Source organism: Capra hircus, chromosome 19, assembly GCF_001704415.2.
Source record: "Capra hircus breed San Clemente chromosome 19, ASM170441v1, whole genome shotgun sequence".
Taxonomy (NCBI): domain Eukaryota; kingdom Metazoa; phylum Chordata; class Mammalia; order Artiodactyla; family Bovidae; genus Capra; species Capra hircus.
Window position 1 is genome coordinate 36,914,120 of NC_030826.1, and position 14,615 is coordinate 36,928,734.

At 38.8% G+C, this 14,615-nt stretch overlaps 1 protein-coding gene across 4 annotated transcripts in view; it reads left to right on the forward strand.

Moving 5' to 3' along the window:
- The window catches only part of ZNF652 (zinc finger protein 652), a 66,015-nt gene that overhangs the window by 29,423 nt on the left and 21,977 nt on the right, over positions 1–14,615 (forward strand). Inside the window, exon 2 of one of the 4 annotated variants that reach the window (XM_018064915.1) lies at positions 11,394–11,490. The exons of 2 other annotated variants lie outside the window; for them this stretch is intronic. The gene's annotated coding sequence lies outside the window, so the exon portion shown is untranslated. Of the gene's footprint in view, positions 1–11,288; positions 11,491–14,615 lie in introns of those variants that run through there. One more of the 4 variants, XM_018064916.1, reaches the window with a different exon arrangement.

Sequence of the window (14,615 nt, forward strand, 5' to 3'; positions counted from 1 at the left end):
GTGTGGTGGACCCAGTGTTGGTTTTGGAATAAGTTACCTATACTGTGGTTCAGGCTATGAGCCAGTCCCATTTAGTGTCATGCTTCCTTCAAGACTGTAGGTAATATATACCCTTAACCCAGGCATCCCCATCCTGAGATTAATAAACTAATTTTAGTGTTCAGAAAGTCAAATGGAAATTATGGTAAAAGCTGGAGAGCCTAACTGAAAAATTAAGGTAGGCTATGTGTTTATATTTGGTTAGTACAAAAATTTTTTAAAGTATGACCTAAATGCAAATTCATAACACAGCTTTTAAAAACAATGCTGCATGCAGACATGGAAGGGGCATCATGAGAGTGGCAAGGGGAGTGTAAATGATAGCCCTTCATGTTGAAAACATGGGGTTACTGTGCAGCATTAGGTGACCAGATGAAATAGGCAAGAGAATGGAAAGAAACAGTAGTGCAAACAGTAAGTGGCGCTGGTGGAAGGGATGCCCTTAAGTATGTAGATGAGAAATCTGAGGGTTTGAAAGGCGAAGTAACCTGCCCAGTGGTATGGAAGAGCCCAAAACAGTGCCAGTTTAAATCCTGTGACCTTAGTACTGTGGGTGGTTTTAAATTTTCCACTCAGTCTCATTGCATCACTCCTGTTAAGAGTCCAGTTCATCACTTATGACCTGTCCAGTAAATCAATAATGTCATTTTTATATAGAGTACCTAATCTCATCTTTTCTTTTGGACCCTCTTTGAAGTATTAGTGTCCAAACAGCCCATTTCATTTCATTTATTTGTTTTCAGTCCAGTCCCAAAGGGCAATGCCAAAAAGTGTTCAAACTTCCATACAATTGCACTCATTTCACATGCTAGCAAGGTAATGCTCAAAATCTTTCAAGCTAGGCTTCAGCAGTATGTGAACTGAGAACTTCCAGAGGTACAAGCTGAATTTAGAAAAGGCAAGAGGAACCAGGTACCAAATTGCCAACATCTGTTAGATCATAGAGAAAGCAAGAGAATTCCAGAAAAGCATCTACTTCTGCTTTATTGACTACACTAAAGCCTATGATTGTGTGGATCACAGTAAACTGTGCAAAATTCTTAAAGAGATGGGAATACCAGACCACCTTACCTGCCTCCTAGGAAACCTATATGCAGATCAAGAAGCAGCAGTTAGAACTGGACATGGAACAACAGACTAGTTCAAAATTGGGAAGGGAGTACATCAAGGCTGTATATTGTCACCCTGCTTATTTAACTTATACAAAGAGTACATCATGCAAAATGCCGGGCTGGATGAATCACAAGCTAGAATCACTATTGCCAGGAGAAATATCAGTAACCGCAGATATGCAGATGACACCACCCTTATGGCAGAAAGTGAAGAAGAACTAAAGGGCCTCTTGAAAGAGAAGAGTGAAAAAGCTGGCTCAAAACTCAGCATTCAAAAAATGAAGATCATGGCATCCAGTCCCATCATTTCATGGCGAATAGATGGGGAAACAATGGAAACAGTGACCGACATTATTTTCTTGGGCTCCAAAGTCACTGGGGAATGGTGACTGCAGCCATGAAATTAAAAACCACTTGCTCCTTGGAAGAAAAGCTATGACCAACCTAGCAGCATATTAAAAAGCAGAGATATCACTTTACTGACAAAGGTCCATATAGTCTAAGCTGTGTTTTTTCTCAGTAGTCATGTATGGATGTGAAAGTTGGACCATAAAGATGGCTGAGCGCCGAAAAATTGATGCCTTCAAACTGTGGTGCTGGAGAAGACTCTTGAGAGTCCCTTGGACTGCAAGAAGATCGAACCAGTCAATCCTAAAGGAAATCAACCCTGAATATTTATTGAAAGGACTGATGCTGAAGCACCAAAACTTTGGCCATCTGATGCGAAGAGCTGACTCATTGGAAAAGACTCTGATGCTGGGAAAGATTGAGGGCAGGAGAAGGGGGCGAAGAGTGAGATGGTTGACTGGCATCAGTGACTCAATGAACACGAATTTGAGCAGGAGATAGTGAAGGATAGGGAAGCCTGGTGTGCTGCAGTCCATGGGGTCGCCAAGAATCCAATATGCTAAGCAGCTGAACAACCACAACAGCAACAACAATGAGAAAACACAAACAATCCTTTGTCTTTTGGTAGGTCAAATATCCCAGCCCAAGGTGGCTCAGTGGTAAAGAATCCACCTACCAGTGGAGAAGACTCAGGTTTGATCCCTAGGTCAGGAAGATGCCCTGGAGGAGGAAATGGTAACCACTCCAGTATTCTTCCTGAGAAAATCCCATGGACAGAGAAGCTTGGTGGGCTATAGTCTGTGGGGTCACAAAAAGTAGGGTGTGACTGAATGACTGAACAGGCATGTATGCAGGTCAAATATATAAATTCTATAATTTCCTGGTGTTGGTCATGCATCTGAATATTGCAATTTTTATTTTTGTAAAGTATCATGGATGAATGTAATGAGAGAATTTCTTGATTTTCATTTTCTAAATGAGCTTTTAATTCAAGTTCACAGTGATCTAGTCAGCATACACATAGGCCTCTCATGATGGCTTCCATATACGTAGCCATGTATGAACATCTGTACCTGCTAAATAGGTCTCAGTTCTAACTTAACGTATTATCTTTAGGAGTTTAAGAAATATAAGATGCACAAGGCCTTTCACGTCTAATTTTTCTCCTTCTCATAGGCAGGATATCAACTAATAATGACCAAGATACTCACATTGATAGCAATTTTGAAAATGGACGAGCACATTAAATGCAATAACTGTTCCATAAAACAATCTTTGGTCAAAGCTAGACAGAATTCAGACGAGGCAATGGCACCCCACTCCAGTACTCTTGCCTTGGAAAATCCCATGGATGGAGGAGCCTGGTAGGCTTCAGTCCATGGCATCGCTAAGAGCCGGACACAACTGAGCAACTTAACTTTCACTTTTCACTTTCATGCATTGGAGAAGGAAATGGCAACCCACTCCAGTGTTCTTGCCTGGAGAATCCATGGACGGAGGAGCCTGGTAGGCTGCAGTCCATGGGGTTGCTAAGAGTCGGACACAACTGAGCGACTTCCCTTTCACTTTTTACTTTCATGCATTGGAGAAGGAAATGGCAACCCACTCCAGTGTTCTTGCCTGGAGAATCCCAGGGACCAGGGAGCCTGGTGCGCTGCCGTTGGACACGACTGAAGCGACTTAGTAGTAGCAGCAGAGGGTTATTGGTGAAAGTTAAGGTCATGTATGGATGTGAGAGTTGGACTGTGAAGAAAGCTGAGCACCGAAGAATTGATGCTTTTGAACTGTGGTGTTGGAGAAGACTCTTGACAACCAGTCCATTCTAAAGGAGATCAGCTTTGGGTGTTGTTTGGAAGGAATGATGCTAAAGCTGAAACTCCAGTACTTAGGCCACCTCATGTGAAGAGTTGACTCATTCAAAAAGACTCTGATGCTGTGGGGGATTGGGGGCAGGAGGAAAAAGGGATGATAGAGGATGAGACCGCTGGATGGCATCACCGACTCGATGGACGTGAGTTTGAGTGAACTCTGGGAGTTGGTGATGGACAGGGAGGCCTGGCGTGCTGCAATTCATGGGGTCGCAAAGAGTCGGACACGACTGAGCCACTGAACTGAACTGAACTGGAGGTTGCTTAAGCCGACAGTGTGATGAGTAATGCACTTTAGTTTTTATTGTCTTATATGGAAATGTGGAGACTGTTGATGCTTGAAGGTAATCAGGTAGTACCTAGGAAGAATGCCTCTCCCTGTCCTCTTCCGCTGGCTTCACTCGCATGTTACCAAGAAACACAGTGACAGTCTCATTTAAATGCATATGTAAGAAACCACAGTGAAATTTTATTTTTACAGAAGGTTTGTTTAAAGTTGGAGGTGACAGGTATTTCTCAATTTCATGTTTAACAGTTAATGGATTAAATGGACTGCTTAAAAAATAATTACTTGACATATTAACTTTTGTTAGATAAGACAGCATTAAAATTAGTTACATTTTTCAACTATATAAAATACAGGCATCTGAGAACACTTTATGACGTTCATCTAAAGTATGGTTCAGTGATATATACATTTGAGGTTTTGTTCGTTGTAAAGTTGCCTTTTATGTGTTGGTATTTGTAGCTTTTCTTGTGTAACCCAGATCAATTTTGTGAGCACTTTTAGAAAGTAGGCACTTAGTTAATGTTTAACAAATGTATGCTAAATGTGCTTTATATAATATGTAAAGTATGTAAATGTGTATAATTATCTCCACTACCATATATGTTTCATAGATCAGAGAGTAGAATTTACCAAGTTTTGCAGTTTGTTTTCTTAACTCCCATCTTCCAGATTAGCAGATTGAAACATTGATTACTAAAATTTAGGGTTGACAATACCAAAATTTAGGTTAAAAATGAACCCTGGTTATCAATCCCATCATTAAGGCTGTTGATCATGCATTCTTTGTCATAATAATATGGCTTTGTTTTATATAAAAGAACAAGGACAGAGGGGTCTAAATGATTCTTACTAATTAAAATTATGTAGCAGTTTATCATCTTAAGTAGTTCAGACCTCTGGTGTATACCACAAGGTAAAGTCATCCTTCAGTATCCGTGAGGGACTGATCCCAGAACTCCCATGATACCAAAATCCAAGGATGCTTCCTTGTATATAATGGTATATAGTATTTATATAACCTGTGCACATCCTCCTGTAGGTATCTCTAAGTACTTATATTACTTGTACTAGGTATACACAGTGTAAATGCTGTGTAATAGTTGCTTGGGTGCTGCAAGTTCAAGTTTTGCTTTTTGGAACTTTCCGCAATTAAAAATTTTTTTTCTTTTATAAAATTAATTTATTTTAATTAGAGGCTGATTACAATATTGTAGTGGTTTTTGCCATACACTGACATGGATCAGCCATGGGTATACATGTGTTCCCCCATCCTGAACCCCCTTCCCACCTCCCTCCCCATCCCATCCCTCAGGGTCATCCCAGTGCACAGGCCCTGAGTGCCCTGTCTCATTCATGGAACCTGGACTGGTGATCTATTTCACATATGGTAATATACATGTTTCAGCACTATTTCTCAAAGCATACCACCCTCGCCTTCAAATATATATATTTTTAATGTGAGGTTGGTTGAATCTGTGGATGTGGAACCCCTGGATAGGGGGCGCCAACTGTATACCAGAAGGTTTCTTAAGATTTTCCCCCCAGTTTTATAGACATGTAATTGACACACAGCACTGTATAAGTTTAAGGTGTGCAGCATAATGATTTGACGTATATACATCATGAAATGATTACCATAAGTTTAGTGAATATCCATCATCTCACATAAGCACAAAATGAAAGAAATAGAAAAAATTTTCCTTGTGATGAGAACTCTTAGGATTTACTCTCAGCAACTTTCATGTATAATGTATGGGAGTGTTAATTATATTAATCATATTGTATGTTACTTAACTATTTTATAACTAGAAGTTTATGCCTTTTGACCACCTTATCCAGTTCCCCCTCCTCCCATGCCCTGCCTCTGGTAACCACAAATCTGATCCTATTTTCTGTGAGTGTGTTTGTTTGGTTTTGACCTATAATTGATCTAAAACATTATGTTAGTTCCTGGTACGCAACATAGTGATTCAGTATTTCTATGAATTTCACCACGATAAGCCTAGTTACAAATATGTCACCAAACAAAGATATTACATAATTATTGACTATATTTCCTACACTGTGCATTTTACACTCCTGATTCATTTATTTTGTAAATGATAGTTTGTGCGTCTTAACCTTCCTCCCCTGTTTCTTCTCCCCCCATCCTCCACCCCTCTGGCAACCACCTGTTTGTTTTCTGTATCTGAGACTCTGTCTGTGTTTTGTTACGTTTGTTCACTTGTTTTGTGTTTTAGAGTCCACATATAAGTGAAGTCATACAGTATCTGTCTGACTTACTTTACTTAACATAGTACCCTCTAGATCCATCCATACTGTTGCAAATGGCGAGATCTCATTCTTTTTCATTGTTCTTGTTGTTTAATTGCTAAGTCATGTCCAACTCTTTTGTGACCCCATAAACTGTAACCTGCGAGGCTCCTCTCTGTCCATGGGATTCCCCAGGCAAGAATACTGAAGTGGGTTGCCATTTCCTCCTCCAGAGCACCTTCCCCACCCCAGAATTGAACTCATTTCTCCTGCATTAGCAGGTAGATTCTTTACCACTGAGCCACCAGGGAAGCCCATTCTTTTTTGTGGCTGAGTAATATTCCTCTGTGTGTGTGTCTGTGTGCATGTGTGTGCACACGCACATACACATATGTGCACATACACTGTATCTTCTTTATCCATTCATATATCGATGGGCTCTTGGGTTGCTTCCTTTTCTTGGCTATTGTAAATAATACTACAATGAACATAAGCATTTTCTTCAGATAATTACCCAGGAGTAGAATTGCTAGAATCACCATACTGGTTTTCATAGTGGCTGCTTTCACAGATTATTTTTAAGGAAAAAACAGGACATGGTAAGATATCACTTATTTTAGGCCTACTGAAAGTAGAACCTGCAGTATTATATTTATATATTTATATTTATATTATATATATTTATATTTATATTATATATATATAAAGATTTTAGTGTGAACATGAGTCTTAAACTCAGTTTAATCACTAAGTAGGGAATTAATTATTTCATAAAGAATGCATTCTTTAAAGAACTCTTTAAAGTTGTCATTTGGATATTTTAAATTTTAGTCTGTACTAATATAGGATTTAGAATAAAATTGTGTTTTCATTTTGTTTTTATCCTAATTCCTAGTATTATCTTATTTTCCTACTTTAGTTTTTTTCTACTTCAATTTATTTACATATTTTAAATTTATTCTGGTTTTCTTAATTGTATATTTGTTTTACCATGTATATGTTGGGCTTCCCAGTTAGCTCAACTGGTAAAGAATCCTCCTACAATGTAGGAGGCTCTGGTTTGGTTCCTGAGTTGGGAAGTTTCCCTGGAGAAGGGATAGGGCTACCCACTCCAGTATTCTTGGGCTTCCCTGGTGGCTCAGATGATAAAGAATCCACCTGTAATGTGGAAGACCTGGGTTAGATCTCTGGATTGGAAAGATCCTCTGCAGGAGGCCATGGCAACCTACTTCAGTATTTTTGCCTGGAGAATGCCCATGGACAGAGGAACCTGGCAGGCTATAGTCCATGGGGTCTCAGAGTCAGACACAACCGAGCAACTAAGCACAGCACATATATATATATTTCAAAGACATACTTAAATATAGGTCTACAGTTGTTTGTTATGATATAATTTGACCCCTAAAACATGACTCTAATTATATTAGTTCCTTCTTGGAAAACCTTTGCTCTATTTTGTCATCCATATTAACTACAAACTCTTCAGCCCAGGGTTTAAGGCTTGTCACTATATGACAGTAACTCACCTATCTTGCCATCTCTTGTTGCTCAAGCCCTATATTCTAGTAAAACTAAACAACTTATACTGTCTCTTGTTCAGGAGTGTACTTCACTGTTAGCCCATTCTTATTTCCCTATGCTAGAAAGGACTTCTTCTGCCTTCATTTCTGCCAGTCTGAAACCTGCCTGCCTTTCAGGTTTTTCTGAAATGTACTATCCTTTACAGAACTTTCCTGATTTTACCCCCGAATGCAATTTATCTTCCAAACTTTCAGATTTCTACTTTTTTAATTTATATTAAACATATAGTTAGTAGTTGTTAAATAATTATTTGACCATCCAAAGACTTTGAGATTGTTATTTGATAAATGTGTCCCTAACATACTTTCCCAGTAAGAAAGAAATGAATAGCCTTAAGCAAAACCAAGAAAGCTTTGACTAAAAACATCAGACCCTTGCTATCATAAACCCATCTCATCCATTCTTCCTAATGGATTATTTTTCAAAAGAACTTTGCTGATACATATTTATCTCTCCCTCCTTTTTCCTTTCCATTTCTTGATGGTTTTACTTTTGGCCCGAGCCTTGTAGGTAGTTGTATGCTTTAGAAACCTCTCTGTTTGGCAGGACCAGGGTCTGGCAGCACATGGGTGGTTTGAGCTTTGGAAACAGGTCAGGGGCCATGGCTCTGAAGAATTGGAGTAAGCAGAGGTATCAGATTGATATACCTTACAAGACTGCCTTTTCAACTTGAAAAGACTCATCCCAAATAGAATCTTTTTAACATACAAGGAGAATGCACAGGTACATATTTTAGTAGAAAAAAAAGTTAAATTTGTTGAAATTAACTTAAAATTTTCAGGAAACAAAATTAATTATTTTCCTTTTAAAACTAAATTCCTTGAGGACTGCATAAACTTATTCTGTAGTCCACTCGGGGGGAAATGGCATTGAAAAAAGCACATTCTGAAAGCTGTACTTTACTATCTATATATATGCTGACGTATTTTCCAACTTTTTAAAAAAATTGTATTTTCTTCCCGATAGCTGGTCCAACTTAATAGAGTACCAGGACTGACTGCTTCTCAGCTTGTGTACCCCTGACATACAAACTACATTTCCCCCCAAGTTATATACATTAATTATAACAAAACACTAAAGAATGACCCACTTTATTTTGGAATTTATTTTATGACACTTTAGAAAATTATCTTTAAGAACTGATGGCCTTATGTTGTCTTAATACTATAGAACAGCTTTAAATTTCAGTGAAAGTTATTTCTCATTTGCCTCTTCTATCTTTAGTTTCTTAGAGCTCAATATATTCACTTAGTCTTCTTAAAAACTAAGCTAAGATGATTTGTAATAGGTAAGTTAGAACTCTTCTCTGTAAGTAAGGATAGACCTCTATCCTCAGTTACACATGAGGAGTTGGATAATGGAACATGGAAGGTTTTAATTTCCCTAATGTGGTTTTGGTTTTTTAAAAATTACTCAGTTGTGCCCTTATGAGATATTTTTAAGTTTTCTGAAAAGAAAATACAAGAAGATTATCATCAAAACTCAGACAAGGGAAAAGGTGCCAAAATCAAATGAAGAAAGTAAAATGTGAGCAGAAAGCCCATACGTATTTCGGAGTGAACCATTAGACTGCCTCTTATATTGTAACAATGTCATTTATTGATGTTTCTATGAACTTTCCTGATTTTATTAGTAGTGAGATGTCACTTTCAGTTTCTTATGGGAATCCATATATGTGTTGCTAATTTTAGTAGGTAAGTTGTGTCTGACTCTTTTGCAACCCCATGGACTGTAGCCTGCCAGGCTCCTCTGTCCACAGGATTTCCCAGACAAGAATATTGGAGGGGGTTGCCATTTCCTTCTCCAGGGCATCTTCCTGACCCAGGGATTGAACCTGTATCTCTTGTACTGCAGCCACCAGGGAAGCTCCCATATATATGTACCTCGTTAAAAATAGAATAAAGCCAGAAAAGGAGGGGAGGGGTATTCCCTGGTGTCCAGTGGTTAAGATTCGTTGCTTTCACTTCCAGGGCCTAGGTTCAATCCCTGCTCAGAAAGCTACGATTCCACAAGCCATGCAGTACCACCCCCACAAAAAAATAGGATAAAGCCCTTTAAGTCTAATTTAAAAAAAAAAAAAAAAGAAAAGTCTTATTTTCTAACTTATTAAGTAGAGAATTGATCTCATTTTCTTTCTGATTTTTTAACTTTCACCTAGCAATTCTGTCTAGCTGAAGACTGAAACCGTTGATGTATGTATATATATTCGTAAAGAACTGCATTAGCTGTTGTGTTCACTAAAACAATGAAGGAATTTTCCTTCTCACTTCGCGGCCATGATGGATCAGCAGGGGAGCTCTGCTTGTGCCACTCAGTGACCCAGGCTGATGGAACCACCAGCCACCTTTTTGTACTCTGCTGGTCATCATGCGAAGAGGAAATGAAGCCCAGAGGGTCTCTCATCAGCTCAGAAGTGACTCACATTGCTTATTTCACAACGTGATGGTCCCATGTAACTAGGCAGGGCCAGGAAACATATCATGCCTATGCCAGGCAGACAGCTGAAAATATTTGATTAATAGCACCATTCTTTTGGCCACCAGTTAGTTGATCTGCTCTCTCACACAGGAAAAATATACTCACTTCCTCCCCAGGTAGGAAACCCTAAGTTCCTGTCCAATCATGACATTAACCTTGAAGTCCAGGATCTCTGAGCAGATATGCAAGGATGTGATCCTGGTGGTCTGTTCGTGAGATGATGCTTGGTCATCTCTACATAGGGCCCAAATGTTGCTCTTTTTGATCCATAGACTTAAGAGAAAAATTGACAAATGATTGGCTGCCCTCACAAACAATGTACCGTGGTGACTAGTGGCAGGATGATTTAAAAAAAAAAACAACTCCCGTTTGGAAAAGGGAAGCACAAGAGACATACAGCAAACACTGCAGTCCCTCTGAGCAGTCATTGAAGGGACCCCTCCAGGGATGATGAATGTTCTTGACAAGATCCCGAGTTTGCTCCTTAACTCAGTTGTCTGCTCCCTGGCTTAATCTTCTTGATCCTCCTCCTGTTTTCCTGTTCTGTTCCTTGGCTGTATTCCAAACGGACAATGAGGAGTATTCCCCCTTAAGGGGATGAACAGCTTTTTAAATCCACTTCCTGCCATGGATGCTTGGGAACCCAAAGATCATTTTTAGAAGTCTTGAGTACTTCCCTGGTGGTCCACTGGTTAAGATTCCGCTTCCACTGAGGAGGGGCATGGGTTTGATCCCCTGGTCAGGGAAATTCTACATGCCACATGGTATGGCCAAAAAGAAAAAGTCTTGAATAGTCAAAGCTTCTCAAGTGTAGGCTGGTGGTTCTTTTAGCAGTATAACCCTCAAAAACTTAGTTGGCTTTTTACTTACTTATTTCCAGTCAGCTCCACGTGCTGTGGTGCTGCTGCTTCTGCTAAGTCGCTTCAGTCGTGTCCGACTCTGTGCGACCCCATAGACGGCAGCCACATCCATAATTCTTTCTAACCATACTTCATAGATTTGTTGTGTGGCTCTGCCTTATTGGTCTCATACTTCTTTCTTGACTTAATTTTGAGTACAGGTATTTCTGCTATAATGCCATATATGCTTTCCTGAATTCTGCAAAATTGCACACTAAAATAAACAGGGTTTATAGGAAAAAATAGGATTTTGCAGACTCAAAATCTGTGGACCACTGTAACCAGCGCACTAATAAAGTAATTAAAATAAAAACGATAGCGTATTAAATCTCCACTGGCATATGCAGTCAGCATCAGTTGGCTGAAGCTTTACAGACTCAGTCTCCAGAATGCTTGTTTCTTCCTCTGAGACTTTGGAGTCTTCAAGACATTCACTTACAATAGAAACTAATTTTATTACGGTAAAAATTTGATCTGTGGTGTGGTGTATGATTCAGCAGTCAAAAACTGTCTTCTTTAAACACAGGAGGAGAAACATATATCCTCAGCTTCACCAGATATAAAGTGGAAAATGCAGTGGTTCATGAAGCAACTGAATCAGCCACGACTTGCATTAAAGGAAGGTACATAAGCGGGATGTTTAGCTTTTTTCTTAGTGTTTTCATATATTGCTAAGGCTTTCTTTTAAATTTGGGAAAGCTTTTTCCTGGTTACTTCCAACAATGCATATAAACCAGCTTAACTTCTGTGTTATATTGACATCATTTCCTTATTTACTAATAGCATTTGAACTAATTCACGTCAAAGCAACATGCTTAGTAGCAAAACAGACTAAGAGGCTGTTTTGATGAGAGAACCCCTCTTTAGTCTTTTTTTAGAAAAGCTGTTTTATTCAGCAGTACCTTAATCAATTGGGAGGTTTTATCAGTGGTTGTAAAGGCCGAATCTTTGATTTGATTCTTGCCTCAAGACTGAACTCTGATCAACATTTGTAGCTCAGAGACCTTCTCAGTTTTGGGTTAAGCACTTGATTCTTCTGACCCCACAAATCGCTGGAAACTGATGAATTCTTTTCTGAATTCATCCAATAATTTGTTAAATACAGCCAGCAGTAACCAACACAGTCTCTTAATGGTCCATTTTCCCACTAGAGCTATAAATTCTCAAGGCATATTAGCTCTCTTCACCACTGCACACTATGAGCTGCTATCCTTTTAGCCTTTGATAAGTTTTTCCTTAACCTCCTTCTCTCTAGCTCCTTAGCCTTCACCATATACTTTAGGTTTTTTGATGAGACAGTACCACACTTCTGGATTCCACCTGTATCAGCTAGGAGAGACCCAAATTATGCTGCAGTAATACACAACACAAGATTTCAGTGGCTTTGAAATCATGTTCTCCCTCAAGTTAAATAAAATACAAAAGAATTTTAATGATTGCTGCACGGTGCATATCCTGTGGGCCGTTGTGTTACTCAGGGTCCTAGCTTGATAGCAGCCATAGCAGTCATCACTTTGAGGCTTGCTGGTCGCTGTCACGGTGGGAGGAGAGGCCTGGAGGGTCTCATGTTGCTCTTCATGTCGCTTCTACTCAACTGTGCTGGCCGCAAGTAGTCCTGTGGCCCCACCCAACTACTGGGGACAGGCAGAGTCAGAAAGTGCAGGCCTGTCACGTGTCCAGAAGGCTGAGGGCCAGGATATTTGGGAAGAACACATGGATGACTACCATAGAGGATATCCTTTCATTTATTTTCCTTCATGATTTTGTTCTATTCCTGTTTTTGCTGGTTAATTGAATTTTACTGTCCATCTTCCCTTGCTTAATTTGGATAATTAATGTGGGTCAGTTTTATTTACTGGTGCTTATAGTAGTTTACATTATTTCAGAAGTTTGGGCAATACAAAATAAAGCTACTGTGATTTTCCTACTTAAAATGCAAGGTATAACACTGATTAAAAAGCTATATGGTTACAGGAAGAGTTGAGTTTAAATTATTTTGGAATGTCATTTGTCATAGTAGAAATAAAGCTTTGGAGTCAGGCCTGGGGTCAAATATTGCTTCTGTCATTTAACAGATACGTGATCTTAGACAAATTATTTAACTTCTCATAGGCATAATTTCCTCTTTTATAAATATAAAGATGTCAAGTAAAGCACGGTGGCATTTATCACTGCTGCTTTCTGAAAATTTACTAAAATGAAAGTAAAATACATTTTTTAAGTAAATTAATTTATTTGGCCATGCCACACAGCTTATGGAATGTTAGTTCCCCAACCAGGGATTGAACCCGGGCCCTTGACAGTGAAAGCACAGCATCCTAACCACTGGACCACCAGGGAATTCCCTAAAATACCTTTTTAGAAAATGGAAGAGAGACAGTAGCAGAGGAATGATAGAAATAGTTGTGAATTACTTATTATAGTCATAATAATGTAAGCAATAAATACTTTACAAAAAAGTCAAGAAATAGAAATATTATCACAGGGATTTCCCTGGCGGTCTGATAGTTAAGACTCTACGCTGCTACTGTCAAGGGCCCCGTCTCAACCTCTGATGGGAGATCTGAGACTCTATAGGCCATGTAGAAAAAGAAAAAGAAATATAACCACATTGTTTAGAAATATAAAAGTAAATACAAGGAGAAAGGGAAGAGGAACAGCTGAAAGAAACACTTTGTCTCAGGTAAAGGACTCAGATGGGATGGAGTAGGCAGAGGATGGCTGCTTTTGTTATAAACCTTGCAGTATATTTGATTTGTGAAACTGCGGATGCTTTTTTTATTAGTGATTACTTTGATGAAAGCTTTAAAATAAGTTTAAAACTCAACCCCAAAGTTTCGTAGTGGATATTAAATAGAAATAACAAATAATGAGCACCTTTACAGCGTTTGTGCACACAGCAGCTATTCAGTAAGTACTAGTTTCCTTCATTTTGTTAATTAGACAGGGTATATGCCTGTAGTAATAGTTATGTGACTCAGAAGTTAAATGGTTGGCTAAGCAGCAATGTGAGGTACGTCACAAAACAAATTATGCACCCGTCTCATCTTTTTTTTTTTAATGGATGATTTTATTTTTCCTGGAACCATATCAGCTTTATGGCTACTGTTTCTTAGAACTTAGACTTCTGTGCAGCTGACACATGAAAATCATCTGGTTATTGAGTGAATCTAGAGAGCTATGCATAGACCAAATTTTAAAATACCTAGCAGCTTTGAAATTATTCTAATAAACTTGAAAACAATAATATCTATAACTAAATTATAAATTATTTAAGGCCAGGGATATCTCTTCTCTCTTCTATTGTTACGTCAGTTAGCTGCTTTATTTTTCGGGTCCACAGTGCCTAGACCACTACTACCTTTGTTCTTTAAGCTCTCACTGTGGTGGATGGTGGTGTCTAATGTTGAAAAGAAAGCCAGCCAGCATGAGGTTCTTGTGTATTTCATGGACCTCACATACTGTGTATCTAGATTGTAAACTTGTGGACATGGACCATATATTCTACCATGTCAGTATGTCCAGGATAACGACTACTATGCAAAAACATGTTCACTAAGCATCATTAAGTATGTAATGAATACCAGCTAAGTGCTGGTAGTCACTGTACTAAGCTCTAAGGATATCTCAGTGAATGGGACAGATAATGACTCCTGCTGTCTTAGAATTTACATTCTAACAAAAAGTTTATTGAATTCATGTAATGCAGTAAAATGATGGCCCGCTCTGAACCATTTGAGCAGGATAA